The sequence below is a fragment of the Numenius arquata genome, chromosome 9 (genome assembly GCF_964106895.1).
Source record: "Numenius arquata chromosome 9, bNumArq3.hap1.1, whole genome shotgun sequence".
In the NCBI taxonomy this organism is placed as follows: Eukaryota; Metazoa; Chordata; class Aves; order Charadriiformes; family Scolopacidae; genus Numenius; species Numenius arquata.
In genome coordinates this window covers 39647256-39661174 of record NC_133584.1, presented here as the reverse complement: position 1 = coordinate 39661174, position 13919 = coordinate 39647256, and positions in this window count along the sequence as shown.

Below are 13919 nucleotides of genomic sequence, written 5' to 3'. Positions count from 1 at the left end.
CTTTGCTTTGCAATATTTGGAATTATTACTTTTTCACTTCATTTTAATAAGAATTATAATACTTAACAGAATGTCTGTTTACACAGGTCTAGGGCATGCTTGAGGTTACACTGACGAAAATGAAAATCAAACTTGATAATGTGGTCTGTTTGTTGCTTGGCAAGTGGTGACAGATAATCACTACCATATTTTCAGGTGAGTGACCTGTAAATTATCTGTAAATCCCTCTGTTTCATGACCACTACAGGTGATGTATGTGTATAGGCAATGTAAAGAACTTAGCTGAGAAGTCCCTCCTCTTAAAAGCCTGCTCCCTCCTATACTAGTACTATTCTTGTATCTGAATCTCCTCATGTTACATCTCCCTTATTATTGGGGTTTTGTGTGATTATTTGAGGATATGGGTGTCTTGAAGACTTATTTACAAGGGTGCTGACTTTAGGTATATATGCTGAAATTTGTATTTCCTTTACAGCAGAATTCAAATTTGGAAGCTTCCTAGTGCTTCTAAGTGGTTGATCTTTTTGTTTGTGTTTTTGACTGTGTTTGGAGTAGATTTTGGAGAATTTAAGCTTACAGTCCCCAGGTGAAATTATGTAAGTGACCTGCAAATATTCAGTGTCTTTTTTGTTGAGAAGTGTGTTTCAGCAATGGAAAAGAAAACAAGAACAAAAGTCAAACACTGAATAAAAACCCATCACCTTGTTCTTTTATTTATGTTGCTTTAGGCAGTCGCTAATGCTTTTTCAGCTCAGTTTGATCCAAGAAACTATTTCACTTGAATGGTTTGCACATTATAAAATCTACACAGAAAATAGGATATGTAAGTGGAAGAAATTATTTTGTTTCCTATCCTTCTCTGTGCTTATAGTTGACCTGTTTTGGGAAAGGAGTTTTAAAGCATGCGAATTTATGTGCAAGTCTGGTAAATGCCTTAAGAAAAAAGAATCACTTCTTTTAATTTGTTTCCTTTCTTTCTCCAGTCAAAGGTTTTGGTATCAAACTGTGATGAAAGAATGTGTAAAAGCAGTGGAATTTGATGCTACATGATATCCCAAAGAGATCCAGGTTGACTGAGTGGCCTATCCCATCTGTAAACCCAATGAAGATATAGAAATAAGTGATTTTTTCCCAAACGAGTCTATAGAAACATGATTCAGGCTGAATTTTCAGAGTGTGTCCCAACTCACACCAACAGTATCTGGTACCTCGCAAAATACATCTGCAGTTACCACTTTCTTTTGAATTCAATTCCCTTCTCAGCTTGTATGTTCCTGCCCATGTTCTCCATGACTGTTTCAACCATGAGGAAATGGCCTTTTCTGGGTAGAAGTACATTGTAGCCTTTTCATGGAATTGCACTGCTGTGCAAATGTGGTGGACAAGATTTGCTGGATAATAAGAACATACAAGAATAAGTATGACTTCATAATGCAGGAAATTCTGATTGGATGAATGATGTGACTTCTTTTCTCTGCTAACAGGATTATTCCTGGATTTTATTGGAAGATCAGCTAACATCAAACATAGCTTCGGAAATGAGAGACGGAGGCAAGGAACTTGGACCTATCTGAGGTTCAAGCCTACATTACTGACATTGTAGTTGAACTTAGCTCTTTCTGGAGACACACTGAGGCACACTGTTCTTTGCCATATATCTCACTGGGTATTGACCATGGGTCCTTGTAGTCAGATACTTTCCAAGATGCTTAGTCCTTCTCTCAGACCATGTATAAAATAGTAGCCATCTAACCAAAGCTGAATTCTGCTGAGGGGCATAAAGGCTTTACACTGTGACTACATTTTTTTGTTACTTTGACTAGTAAGTGTGAGAATGCCAAAGAACATTTCTGCATGCTGAAACTTCATCATGTGAGTTGCCATAGCAGTTCTTGGCATGCTCTTTGAGCTAACACTTTCTCAGATAACTCCTTGACATGGTTCAGGGTTAACATGGGACATGGACCACTCTCACTTAGACAACTTGCACCCAGCTGTCTTCTATTGGAGGATGACTTGGTAGAATGGATGAAAGCTGTTTTGCCTGGGCAGGTCTTTCTTAAAAGTTGTTGTTTGGCACATTTTGTGTACAAGTCAAGTCATGGTCTTAAGTCTTCTCTGTGGGTCAAGCCCTGTTGTCTACAAAGACCACTCATAATCAGGAAAGTTTCTGGGCTCTAATTCTGGTTCAGTGAAATAGAAGACAAATAGGCAATCACCAGCTCTTTCGAAGCTCCAAATAGTGCAGAACATAACAGCAGACTCCTCAAGGAAAGGTGAATCTGACTGCTGGTCTTTATACCACCTTCCTCTAGGATAGACTCAAAGCACTCTCTGTTGGTCTTTCAGTTGATCAATTCGGCTGAATGAAATGAAGTTCCTGTTTTATCCTATAAATATAACCACGAAGAATTTGTTAATGGATTCCTCCTTATTTCAGTTCCTTTGTTATAGATACACATCTGGTACCAAGAAAACTTGGGACTATCTGGATTTAAAAATCATTCTGCTTAGTTTACACATAGATGTGGGCTTTCTGCAGAGAGCTGTTGATCCTTTATTGTTCCAAGACTTTTCTTGTCAAATATCAAGGGGTTTATTGCAAACCACAGGTATTAAATTTATTCAAAAATGTTTAAATAATGTCAAGACAATATTTATTTTACTCACTGTACTTAAAAATTGCTGAACTGTTTCACCCATGTCACGCAAAAATGCCTCAGGCAGAAAGTAGAGGCAGAAAATGACATTATGAAAGTTTGAAATTTCATAAATTTGAGTGTAAGTATAAACAAATAATTTTCAAATATAAAATCATGCAGCCTTAGCTACTGAGGGTGCTACATAATGCTGTTTCAGTAATAGGTGAACTTATTAAAGAGATTTTCTTTTGCTACCTTTTACGTTAATCTTAGCCCAGATGAGTCCTAAACAATAGGGGTTCATATCTGTTTCATGGTACTGAAAACAGAATAAGGAGGTGGTGCATTCATTAATAGCTGTGCTTGGGCTTTGGGAAGCGAGTGCTCACCTAGCTGACTTCCACTCCCATTTGCTGAAGAGCCAGGAAGTGACTTGGACGTACCTGGGAGATGGTTGAGAAAATGCCATCCTCTTTTCCCCTAACCTGGGACCATCCTATTCCAAGACAAGGCAAAACATGGCCCTGGGAGAGAAGTGACACTCTGTTTTATGTGTTGGTAGCGTTTGCGTGCAGTTTTTCCTCTGTCCATAGCATCAGCACTGCTGGTCAGGGCTGGGGAAGGTTTGAAAAAACAGAGTCTGAGTTGGACTTGTGGACTCTGAATGTAGAGTTCTGATGACAGAAAAAGCAGAGCACCCCGACAAATCCTCTGTTGTGTGGAGGGAAAAGCAATGTGCCTTGGAGGCATCAGATGTTGTCATGTGATGCTGTAAGCCAAAATGGACTCTAGGATATATATGGTACTGGCTAGCAGCACATGGTTTTTTTTTCCGCCTGTAGCATCAAAGAGTTCCATTGCTAGAAAGACTTGTTTTGCCCAACATACTAAAAGCAGGCATTTAATCTGCAACATCAAGCAGGCTTTCTGGATGTTAACCTGGGGTGTCAGTCTCCCTGGAGCCCTTTCCACTCCTAACTGTGAGGGTGAGGTGGGTGGCAAAAGGGGAGACTTCCTTCAGTGAAAAGAAATTACTGGGAGTCCTGTGAAGTTTAGTGAGATTTTAAATTTTTTCTCAGCTGTGTGGCTTTCTTTCTGGCAAGACCTCAGGTGTTTTTTGTTGTGGCCTGATGGTCCAGGTAAATGAGAGGACTAGGCATCTTATATGTGAAGGCAAACAAACACTGGTGTGTGATCTACAGACATAAAATATGTTTTTTTTTCCTACGATGCCTAATCAATATGGGCCTGTTCCCTCATGAGAAGGTGCTGGGAGACCACTTCAAGGTTGGGCATTGCTGAATTTGATTCTTCTGCAGCTCAAACACCATCATGCTGATCTTGAGAGCAAGAAAGTACCATGGCAGTCAGGGAATTAGAGTCCCTGAGCACAGCTGCGACTGTTCTTACAGTGAGTCCAGTTGCAGCCTGCAAGAGCTGCAAAAGAGTTTTTTGCAAAGCTGCAGAATATGCCAGCAGGAATCTGCATCTCCTTCTCACTGCTTCACAGCCCTCCCTCAGCCAAGGTCAAATGCTGGAATATAAAGCATGCAGGGTGTTTTTTTTAAAACCCGCTGTTTTCATTCCTCCAACAAAATAATGAATAAAGACATCTAAAACCGATTATAAGTAAAACAAAGAATTTAATCTGATCTGGAAGAAAAACAGTTTAATGTTATTTTCAACGTCTTGTAAAAATTGATTAAATGTAGGTGAATTTTGTTCTTAAAGTCTTTTTTTTTCAAACAAAAAAAAAATAGAAGCAATTACTTTTTACCAAAATAAAAGGTTTCATTTGTTGGTTTTATCAAAATGTTATGTATTCTTTAAAAATTCTGCCTCCTAAATTTGGCATACATTTATAACAGGTAATGTTTGTTTTTTCAGTGTTTGCTACACTAAAGCTGTTCAATTTCTATGTGAAGTTTACAGTTAGGTACACACATTTAGAATCAGAAATATCAGTAATAGCTCAAGGTGCAACTGTAAAGTAACTGCAGATACATATTTATTTTAATTATAATTACTGAAAGATTACTGTAATAACAGGAAATTAACATATGTGTTTACATCACACAGAAATTAAAATTGATCATAAGGTGCTGAACGCTGACATTTGTCACTCTGAAAATAGATATTTATTTTTGAGCAAAAGGCATAAATTACAGACTGAGCTGGTATGCTTAATATGATGTAGTAGCATATGACCATTTCATCAATAATTTCTATATCATTTATTCAATAAGGACAGAAGAGAAAAAAAATGAATCATCTACAGGTTTGATAGATTGGAATGTTACTAATTCAGTGGCATTTCGATTCTAAACTCAATATCAAAGCTATCTGAGAGAGAAGTGGAAATTTCCTCCAAGCCAATATACAGATTTCTGTTGGAGATTGTTCTGAAGCACACCACAGTAGAATAGAAATTAACTAAAGCTCATAAAATGAGATTTGTGAATCAGTTTGCTTTTTTTTTTTTTTTTTAATTTTGGGAAAGATCTCTCATTTCCACCTACTCACTATAATTAAAAAAACCCCACAAACCAAACCCAACCTCTGAACAATGCAACCAAGTCTACTAAAAAAGTGAAACGCAAAAAATTGCTTGCTATATAATTCAGTTAATGTTGTGGCACTTTATTGGGCACTTGGAAGAGATTTTTGTTAGTTCATATAATCTGAGACAATGGTGATTACTGATTATCACATAATTAGAACATAAAAGTTGAATGTTGATTAGGTCACACTTCTTTTAAATTCCTTAATGAACTGTAAGACCATTTTCAAATTTTAATATTCTTTTGTAACCAGATGATTCCCTTATACCTTGACCATCTCTATCAGTGGGATAGAAGAAAACAAATTAAATGAGAAGATATAATATTATTTTTATAATTGCATCCATTTTCCCCTTAAAACGTTTCTATTAGGAAATGATGAAGACTCTTTTAAAGTAGCAAGCACTTTGCATATTAAAACAATCATGAGTTATTTTAACTGTCAGATTATTGTATAATGTGCAGAGTATGTACTTTTCCCAGAATTTAAGGAAGTTTAGAAGGGCAAAAAATATTTTTATGCTGTAGCTATGGCTCTACTATTTTGCCATCAAATATTGTTTCTCCTGTATTTTTACTCAGTCATCAGACAAGATGCTTCAGAAGAGATTGCACAATTTGGAGCAATGGTAGGTGTTGATTATACTGCTGCTGTTGCTGAATTTGCTTATATCACCTATACCTATGACCAGAGCTCCTTTTATATTTTTTTTTTTCCGTTAACAAGAAGGTCCTTTACTGTGGCATGAAGTGATAAAAAGGAATTCTTGAAAACATTTCATCATCATGTGGTCCTTTTGGTCCCTCACAGATCGAATTCTCCTGGCTAGGACCCAAAACATCAGAAAAGTCTGTAACAGACCACTTCTCTCAAAAGAAAAACATAATTTTATTATACGCTCTTTTAGTTTGGGCATACTAATTGCCCATGTGGAGTTACAACATCAAAACCAACATCTCTACATGTGTGGGGATGGAGTTCTCAGTTCCGGCAGTAAAACAACTTCATCCTTTGGGAGGGTGTCTAACAGAGTGGCAGAGAAGATGCAGCAGACATCCTTCCCATCACCAAGAAACAGAAGTCTGCAGATCATTAAATCAGAGAACAGTTTGGGTTGGAAGGCCACCATGCTGGACACAACTCCTAACATATGTCTCAGATTAATGTTAAAAGATAAGTTAATATGTCAAATCTAATGAAGCTGGAATGAAAATTAAGAGAAAAAAAAAAAAAAGACTAAATTCTAGCAATATTTATTTTATTCAAAATAAAATATTTTATGTTTTATAGCTCATATTTATTAATAAATTCTTCTGCAGAAGATAACTAGCATACTGTTATTCAAAATCTGATACCTAAGATGCTGGAAACTATATTATTTTTCAATGTTTAAATTTAAGCCCTTCGATATATCTTTTCCAGCTCTAGCTATTCGACTGAATTTGCATGTTTATGGTAACTTCTGAATTATAGTAGCAGTTGAGAGCTTTCTTTGTAGATCAGGTATTTTTTCATCTGAGTCAATTTTTGATTAAGATTAGTCCTCCTAAATTTCAGTTTCACTCTCATCGTTGTAGCATGTTGTTTCCCATTGCATGACTAATATCTTTGCTTATATTGTGGTATCAAAGACTTCTTTTGTATTACCATAAAATCCCTAGGTTTTTGACAAGCATTGTAGGATGTCTGGAGTTGCAGAAGTACTTATAGGAAGTTTATGTTTATATCATGTAATTTTAAAGGTTATTAAAATGTGTCTTTTAGTGTTTTTCTCCTTTGAGGTATTATATGGGTTATAAAGCAGTGAGAGTTTCTGGTTGGCCTTATAGTAGGTAGAATAAACAAATAATAATAATTAAAATGAAAAAATCTCCACAAATTAAATAATCTCTTTTAGACAATCCAGCAATGTAGAATTCACCCTAATGATGTGGCATAGCTCAACCTCCAACCCCCCAACTTTTTATAAGAAATTTATATAAGATTAAGTATTGTAACTTGTGTCACTACTAATAGGAACTGAGAGGTAATCAGACATAGCAAACACAAAAAAAACCCCTAAAGTTGCACAATGTTGCAACTTCTTTTCAAGAATTTAAAAAAAAATTGGCCCTGATTCTTCAGCTACCCAGCTCTTGAGATCTCAGTTGATACTAATACTGTTTTAATTGCTAGTCAGGAATTTTTGGTGTTAAATACAAAAGGTAAACAACTGTAATGAGAAGTGACTGCAAATTGTACTGACATGTTATGTTTAACAAGTTTTGCTGTTTGGATAAAATTATATGCTGTTATCTGCAAGATTTTATAATGCAGTCTTAGACGTTGCTGCTACATTGAAATGCTCCACAAAGCATAATGTGGATATATTTACTTTAACTGAAGATGAGTAAATGTACTGGCCAGTGACCTGATTTAAAAGCCATTGGACTAAAATTAAAAACAGATCCAAATCAAATAGCATACCCAAGTTTTGAGTAATAGTATAGGCTCATTAAACTGAAATTAATAGACCAAGCTGTTATTTACAAGAATTAAATCTACTTTTTTCCCCCCCAGCTAATGGTAGCCAAAGTATGTAAGACTGAAGAAAAGCAAAGCTAAAAACATAACACAGAGCAGTGTACTGTTTGTGAGGAATACACTTGAGTTGTTTTTAATACTTTGGACTGACAGCACATATCGATATTTCTCTGTTTTTGAATCTTTTACATCAGATTATTCCTGCACACTCAGAGCTTCCCAGGCATCTAACACCTATGGATTTAGAAGATAAGTATTTAAATACTTTGAAGGTCCTGGGCTTTGATCCCAGAACTGATTTGAGGAAAGCTGTGACTACGTAAGCATGTTGTGTGGTGCAATCAGAGGACAGATACAATCAAATGACTGGTGCTGAGAACCTGACATCCATACTGTGCTTTGAGGGTTTTCTTCTGGAGCAGCTCAGGAGTGCTCCTGTGGGCTGGAAACCCATTAGCAACTGGGAAATGTTATGTGCACGCATGAAGTTAAGTTTCATCCAAAAGTAATTGACTTTGCATGCTCCAGGAGCTCTCAGAGCACGAAACAAAGTGTAGTAAGTGGGGGAAATGGAAAAATTTGGTTTGAAAGCTTATTCAGTCTGTTAGATAACAATCTACTATATCCTATAGACAGTTATTATTATAATGGTGATACTCTTAGGCATATGATGAGGTGAGTTTTCCATGGAATACAGGCCTTGTTCTCTCTCAATCAATTTTATTTTTGTTTAGTCCTTCTTTTACATGAAGCTGACTGCAACATGAAGAATCATTCTTCAGAAAAATACTTTTGAAATTTCTTCCTGTTAACCATGTTCTTACTGAAAATACGAAACAAACAAAATGTCACAATGGGAAAACCCTTAAAAGTCTGACTGCTATTTTCCTTACTTAGTTCTGAATTCTCAATTCTGTGAGGTATCATGACAATTTATTTGGGAATTATGAAAACCAAAACTTTAACTTTAAAAATGTTCGATTTTCATCTTCTTCATCCCATGGGCTAATACTTGAACCTATTTATAATTCTGCATCTTGCAGTGGTCAGTGCACTTTTAGGGGCTTAGGCTGGATAGATCTGGTGGTTGTTTTTGTCTTCAGAGTTTATTAAGCTACAAATCATCCTATTTGTTCCTTCCTTCTTGGGAAGAATATGAACGACTACACTGACCTCAACAGACAACAATTTTATCTCTGCTTTAATATAGAATCATAGAATGGTTTGAGTTGGAAGGGACCTTAAAGATCATCTTGTTCCAACCCCCCTGCCATGGTCAGGGACATCTCCCGTTAGAGCAGGTTGCTCAAAGCCCCATCCAGCCTGGCCTTAAACACCTCCAGGGATGGGGCATCCACAGCTTCCCTGGGCAACCTGTTCCAGTGCCTCACCACCCTCACAGTAAAGAATTTCTTCCTAATATCTAATCTAAATCTCCCCTCTTTCAGTTTAAAACCATTGCACCTTGTCCTATCGCTCCATGCCCTGATAAAGAGTCCCTCCCCATCTCTCCTGTAGGCCCCCTTTAGGTACTGGAAGGCTGCTATAAGGTCTCCCCGGAGCCTTCTCTTCCCCAGGCTGAACAACCCCAACTCTCTCAGCCTGTCCTCACAGGAGATGTGCTCCAGCCGTCTGATAGTCTTTGTGGCCCTCTGCTGGACCCGTTCCAACAGGTCCATGTCTTTCCTGTGTTGAGGAATCCAAAGCTGGACACGGTACTCCAGGTTCTCACCAGAGCAGAGTAGAGGGGTAGAATCACCTCCCGTGACCTGCTGTCCACACTTCTTATGATGCAGCCCAGGATGCTGTTGGCTTTCTGGTCTGACAGCACACATTGCCGGCTCATGTTGAGCTTCTCATCCACCAACACTCCCAAGTCTTTCTCCTTGGGCCTTCTCTCAATTCATTTTCCACACAACCTCTATTTGTGCCTGGGATTGCTGTGACCCAAGCGCAGGACCCTGCACTTGGCCTGGTTGAACTTCATAAGGTTTGCACAGGTCCACCTCTCAAGCCTGTCCAGGTCCCTCTGGATGGCATCCCTTCCCTCCAGCATGTCAACTGCGCCACACAGCTTGGTGTCATCAGCAAACTTGCTGAGGGTGCACTCAATCCCACTGTCCATGTCTCCAACAAAGATGTTAAACAGCACTGGTCCCAGTGGTACCCATTCTCATCTCCAGGTTTGAATTTTATGCAGACTTTCAGGCAGCTGCTGCCCTCTAAAATGCCACAGGTCAACCTATCTGCATTCTGCACTGTGTCTAGTTGTTTTCCTAGGAGAAATGGAGAGTCCCCTGACCATGGGTCTGCCCGGGCTTGCTTGGCTCTAACAGCTAGACTGGTCAATGGATCTGGGGCTGAGAAGGAAGTTCAAGGAGGCTGGGTAGAAGTTAACTGTATGTAAGTTTGTGGACGGCTACCTTCTTTGTTTATTTCTCACCAAATTAGTTCTTCTATATCATAAATACTACTAAAGTGGCTTGGTCTCACTGCGCTGCATATGGGTTCCCAGTGATGGAAAATTTTTGTCTTAATACTAGTAAATTAAATTTAGTTTAATCAAGATAAAAATGAAAGGTCTGTGATAAAAAAAAAAAAAATTAATGTTTCCTTTTTGCATCAAACTCCTTGAAAATAGAAAGATAAGTTCAGCCACTTACACAGGGTTGTGTAACATTTATTTTAGGATTTTTTTTACTGTAGATAACATTTCAATTTTCTTTTAAGAATATGTTATTCACTTGGGAAATGAGGCATATTTTGGATTTACATTGCATTTTTTGTAATATTTCTATTTCTATGATATCTATTTTCATTAGTATTTAATTTCTATTTCTAATTTATTTGGGTTTCCCTTCAATACATATAGCTTTCTGTATTGCTTTTTGAATGTCTGTATTAGTCTTGGCAAAATGGCTTCTCCTGTGTCGGGTTCAGACCTCAGTTTTTCCATGGAAATTTTAACTTCTCAAGTACTGCAGGAATCAGTTCTGGATACCAGTTTACCATATGAGTAAATTTACTGACATCAAAATCAAATGATGTCTTTGATAGCATGTTTAAATTTTCATTATAAGTCTGCTAATAAATAACTTCCATAATTCAAAAAGTAAGTATCTGGGATTTAAAAAAGTCCTTTCTGTTCCACACTTTGGGATTTTTTACTCTTTTTGATCGAACCTGAGCCTTTGATTTATGAGATATGTATTAAAATAACCATTGAGTTAGCCAAGTTCCCACTGGAATGCACAGAATGACAGCATAGTTTTACTGAAGGATATAAATCTTCAGTATCAGATAATATGCTGAAAGTATTTTATCAAGTTGATGTCAACTATTTTGTAACTTTCTATCAAACTTCTTTCTTCCACTAGAAGATATTGTTGAAGAAGTATATATATTTTTCCTTGGGAAAAAAGTTGTGTCAGTGAAGATATCTTTCCACCATGAAAATGGCAGTGCAAACAAAACATAATTTTGTTTCTTATCTGTACCTACTTCTTGTTAGGTTATGTGTTCTCCTTCTTTGTTCCTTTAAAAACATTCCACATGATAACACCTTTTCCACTGTTGTTCCGGAAACAGGATAAAAATATCTCCTTAAAATATTGACTCTTTCATCGATAAGTGATAAGGTGATCATATTTTTGGAACGCTATATTTTGTACTTTCTTGTAAGTCATGCACATGGGCACTGACATCTGTTTAATCCTCTTCCTTGCCTTAACTCAAAATAATGTATTTATGTCTAGGAACTAAAGACAAATATGGTTTTATCCAAGTCTTACCATCCTGTGCTCCACAGTGTCTCAGGTTTCCATGAGAGTGCTCCCCAAAGGCTCTTAGTCAGAAGCATGGACATTTGGCCTGTTCCCTGGAGAGGTAGAAGATAATGAAAGTTTGTTCCTACTCATTCTGTACAAGTGCCATTAAAAATATTCTTGATTCAAAGCTGTTCTCTGATCATCTATAAACAGAAAATGTTGAAGGAAGAAAGGAGAATGGGCATACATAAACCCTCTGTCATCATCAAGTGAGATCACACAGAGCCCAGGAAAGTGAAATGGTAGGAGTGGGGAGTGGGAGGAAAGGCAAAGGCAGTATAAGGAGGCTTGTGGGGAGAAATGATACTTATGAGAGAAAGGAAAATATAGAACTCCCGAGGAAGATGGTGTCTGGGGAAAAGAAAGGCAATAAAAAGAGGGAATGAGGATTTGCAAACCACAGTACTAATATAACAGGCCAGAGACCATCCTTTGGTCCTGAGACCAAGTGATATGGCTCAACTTGCATTCATACGTCCAAACTCTCTTTTCTCCCAGACCAATTCCCTCCAGACTGTCTCCTGAGAAGAATCTCTAGAACATTTAACAGCCCAAGCACTGTACAAACTTATGTAACTTCATTATAAAACTGCTGTGTACACTACTATATCTAAAAGAAACATGTTCCAGAAACTTGCAGTTTAATCTTATAGTTTACAAAATCTATCACCTTTTAGCCTGCATTCATTCATAGTTATAACAGACCAATTTGCTTTAATCTTTAAAGTTGGGATTTGTTTTTCTTCCTTTGTTCCTGTCTCCCCCGACATATTCAGAGACAACAATCATATTCCAGTCTTCATTTACTGTATTAAATCAACAAGTTCTTAAAAATGAGTTAAAGTGTGAATCCTTTAAAGAACGTAAAAGAACTGTCTTTCTTTTAGTATTTAAGCAATGTATAGTTCTGTGAAGTCCTGCTTCATGTTTGAAATCTTTTGACACAATTACAACACTAATAAGAAATAGTTGCAGCCAGGATACTTTTCTCTTAGTGGTATGTTTTGAGTCTGCACCTTTTTTTATTCCAAGCAGTGTCATGAGAGCTGTGAACCAACTGCATTGTATTGTGTTTGATGGGTGTTTCAAATTCCTCTGAAAAGACATGCAAAGCCACAGACATGTTCAAAGACCCAAAGTCTTGAACCACAGCATAATGAAGCCATCTAATTTCTTTTTATTAGTGTCAACGAGATATGCATCAACTCTGAAAAAAACACATCAAATGAAGAGAGATGGAAAAAGAATATATAAACTTAGTTGAAATAGAATGGAAAAGGGAAAAAAATACGTGTGCTTAGGTCATGTATGAAAAGATCACCATGAATGTCGTTCATGGTATCTTTATTGGAAAGGAGGTGGTCTAAATCCTTAGTGCTGTAGTGTTATTAACTGGCTGATGTCAAATACTTTCTTAAATTCTACATTTTTCCCTTTCCAAGGGAAGGGATATTCTAGTGGATTAGCTGTGTGTCCCAGACTTCTTTTGAATTCTCTGTAAATCTTCACAATCTCTGGGTGCTTGGAGAATGAACTGAATGCACTGAGACAGCCATGACTGATATCTATTGATATGCTTATACTTGTGAATCAGAAGAGGAAGCTGCAACTGGAAATGGCAACTGAAAAAAAGTCATACTAGTAGGAAAACTGGAGAATGGGTCTGAATAAGAAAAAAAGAAAAGAAAAAAAAGGGGGAACTAAATCACAACCTCTGGGACACAGAGGATACAGTTTTATAGAGGCATGTCCAATTGCAGCTAAGTATTTAGTTGGAATAACCTTGCCCTCACCACCTCTACAGACAGTAGCAAATATAAAAGAAGATAGCACAAGTTGTCCCCTAGCTGGGATAAGCACTTTAATAAATTCCACTCCATCTTAAAATGTTCAAAAATCTGACCCATAAGCCTATGATTGCCTAAGGAGTCCATGTTTTTACTCTCTGAATACAGCGCACATAGTGTTCAGCTGCAATACTTGTAAGAATTTTTAACTTAAGAATACACAAGAGATTTTTCAGCAAAATCACCTACATACCTATATATCACAGTTATAATGTTTCCACTCTGTCTTAATTGCTTGAGCATCATTACATTGGCTGTCCATTCTAAAAACAATTTATATCACATGATATTAATATATTTTTATTGTTATCCTCCAGCAAAGTTCTGGTTAGCCTCATAGTATCACACATTTATCAACATGCAGATAGCTGGATGGACTTTAATAATCCTCGGTTAATGAGCTTATGTCCATCTTTATTAGTCTCCATAAATCCTAATTTAATCTCTTATTTAGCTCATTTCTGCCTTGAGTGCACACTTTGGTTTTATCTTTATTTGTATCAACATCTCTTTACACC